Below are 3,659 nucleotides of genomic sequence, written 5' to 3'. Positions count from 1 at the left end.
CTTATACAGTTCACCTGATAACATGTCCCGTATGTATTAAGTGATCAGGGGAACACACTCTCCTCACTTATACTGTTCACCTGGTAACATGCCCTGTGTATATTAAACCATCAGGGGAACACACTCTCTTCACTTTTACTGTTCACCTGGTAACATGTCCCGTGTGTATTAAACCATCAGTGGAACACACTCTCCTCACTTATACTCCTCAACTGCTAACATTTCCCGTGTATATTAAACCATCAGGGGAACACACTCTCCTCACTTTTACTGTTCACCTGGCAACATGTTGCGTGTATATTAAACCATCAGGGGAACAAACTCTCCCCACTTATACTGTTCACCTGGTAACATGTCCCGTGTATATTAAACCATCAGGGGAACACTTTCTCCTCACTTATACTGTTCACCTGGTAAAATGTCCTGTGTGCATTAAACCATCAGGGGAACACACTCACCTCACTTATACTGTTCACCTGGTGACATGTCCCGTGTATATTAAACAATCAGGGGTACACACTCTCCTCACTTATACAGTTCACCTAGTGACATGTTCCATGCGAATTAAACCATCAGGTGAACACACTCTCCTCACTTATACTGTTCATCTGGTAACATGTCCCGTGTATATTAAACCATCAGGGGAACACACTCTCCTCACTTATACTGTTCACCTGGTAACATGTCCCGTGTATGTTAAACCATCAGGTGAACACACTCTCCTCACTTATACTGTTCACCTGGTAACATGTCCCGTGCATATTAAACCATCAGTGGAACACACTCTGCTCACTTATACTGTTCACCTGGTGACATGTCCCGTGTGTATTAACGAATCAGGGGAACACACTCTCCTCACTTATACTGTTCACCTGGTAACATGTCCCGTGTATATTAAACCATCAGTGGAACACACTCTCCTCACTTATACTGTTCACCTGGTGACATGTCCAGTGTGTATTAAACAATCAGGCGAACACACTCTCCTCACTTATACTGTTCATCTGGTAACATGTCCCGTCAGTATTAAGCCATCAGGGGAAAACACTCTCCTCTCTTATGCAGTTCACTTGGTGAAATGTCCCGTGAATATTAAACAATCAGTGGAACACACTCTCCTCACTTATACTGTTCACCTGACAACATGTCCCGTAATATTAATCAATCTGGTGAACACACTCTCCTCACTTATACTGTTCACCTGGTGACATGTCCCGTGTGTATTAAACAATCAGGGGAACACATTCTCCTCACTTATACTGTTCACCTGGTGACATGTCCCGTGTGCATTAAACAATCAGGGGAACAAACTCTCCTCACTTATACTGATCACCTGGTAACATGTCCCGTGTATATTAAACCATCAGGGGAACACACTGTCCTCACTTAAACTGTTCACCTGTTAACATGTCCTGTGAGTATTAAACAATCAGGGGAACACACCCTCCTCACTTAAACTGTTCACCGGGTAACATGTCCAGTGTATAATAAACCATCAGGGGAACACATTCTCCTCACTTATACTGTTCACCTGGTAACATGTCCTGTGTGTATTAAACAATCAGGGGAATACACTCTCCTCACTTACACTGTTCACCTGGTAACATGTCCCGTGTATATTAAACCATCAGGGGAACACACTCTCCTCGCTTATACTGTTAACCTGGAAACATGTCCCGTGAATATTAAACCATCAGGGGAAAGTACTCTCCTCACTTAGACTTTTCTCCTGGTAACATGTCCCGTGTGCATTAAACCATCAGGGGAACACACTCTCCTCACTTATACTGTTCATCTGGTAACATGTCCCGTCAGTATTAAACCATCAGTGGAACACACTCTCCTCACTTATCCATTTCACTTGGTGAAATGCCCGTGCTTATTAAACCATAAGGGGAACACTCTCTCCTCACTTATACTGTTCAGCTGGTAACATATCCTGTGTGTATTAAACCATCAGGGGAACACACTCTCCTCACTGAGACTGTTCATCTGGTAACATGTCCCATCAGTATTAAACCATCAGGGGAACACACTCTCCTCACTTATACTGTTCACCTGGAAACATGTCCCGTGAATATTAAACCATCAGGGGAAAGCACTCTCCTCACTTAGACTTTTCTCTTTTTAACATATCCCGTTTATATTAAACCATCAGCAGAACACATTCTCCTCACTTATACTGTTCACCTGGAAACATGTCCCGTGAATATTAAACCATCAGGGGAAAGCACTCTCCTCACTTAGACTTTTCTCTTTTTAACATATCCCGTGCGTATTAAACAAACAAGGGAACACATTCTCCTCACTTATACTGTTGACCTGGTAACATGTCCCGTGTGTATTAAACAATCAGGGGAACACATTCTCCTCACTTATACTGTTCACTTGGTAACATGTCCCGTGCGTATTAAACAAACAGGGGAACACATTCTCCTCACTTATACTGTTCACCTGGTAACATGTCCTGTGTATATTAAACCATCTTTGGAACACACTGTCCTCACTTATACTGTTCACCTGGTAATATGTCCTGTGTATATTAAAACATCAAGGGAACACACTCTCCTCACTTACACTGTTCACCTGATAACATGTCCCGTGTGTATTGAACCATCAGGGGAACACAATCTCCTCACTTATACTGTTCAACTGGTAACATGCCCTGTGTATATTAAACCATCAGGGGAACACACTCTCCTCACTTATACTGTTCACCTGGTAACATATCCCGTGTATATTAAACCATCAGGGGAACATACTCTCCTCACTTATACTGTTCACCTGGTAACATATCCTGTGTATATTAAACCATCAGGGGAACACACTCTCCTCACTTATACTGTTCATCTTGTAACATGTCCCGTCAGTATTAAACCATCAGGGGAACACACTCTCCTCACTTATACTGTTCACCTGGTAACATGCCCTTTGAATATTTAACCATCAGGGGAAAACATTCTGCTCACTTATACTGTTCACATGGTGACATGTCCAGTGTGTATTAAACATCAGGGGAACACACACTCCTCACTTATACAGTTCACCCGGTGACATGTCCCGTGTGTATTAAACAATCAGGGGAACACACTCTCCTCACTTACACTGTTCACCTGGTAACATGTCCTGTGTATATTAAACCATCAGGGGAACAAACTCTCCTCACTTATACTGTTCACCTGGTAACATGTCCCGTGTATATTAAACCATCAGGGGAACACTCTCTCCTCACTTATACTGTTCAACTGGTAAAATGTCCTGTGTGCATTAAACCATCAGGGGTACACACTCTCCTCACTTATACAGTTCAATTGGTGACATGTCCCGTGTATATTAAACCATCAGGCGAACAAACTCTCCTCACTTATACTGTTCACCTAGTGACATGTCCCGTGTGTATTAAACAATCAGGGGAACACATTCTCCTCACTTATACTGTTCACCTGGTGATATGTCCCGTGTGCATTAAACAATCAGGGGAACAAACTCTCCTCACTTATACTGATCACCTGGTAACATGTCCCGTGTATGTTAAACCATCAGGGGAACACACTCTCCTCACCTATACTGTTCACATGGTAACATGTCCTGTGTGCATTAAACAATCAGGGGAACAAACTCTCCTCACTTATACTATTCACCTGATAACATGTCCCGTG

Source organism: Heterodontus francisci, unplaced genomic scaffold (assembly GCF_036365525.1).
Source record: "Heterodontus francisci isolate sHetFra1 unplaced genomic scaffold, sHetFra1.hap1 HAP1_SCAFFOLD_310, whole genome shotgun sequence".
Lineage (NCBI taxonomy): Eukaryota > Metazoa > Chordata > Chondrichthyes > Heterodontiformes > Heterodontidae > Heterodontus > Heterodontus francisci.
This window is presented reverse-complemented; position numbering follows the sequence as displayed.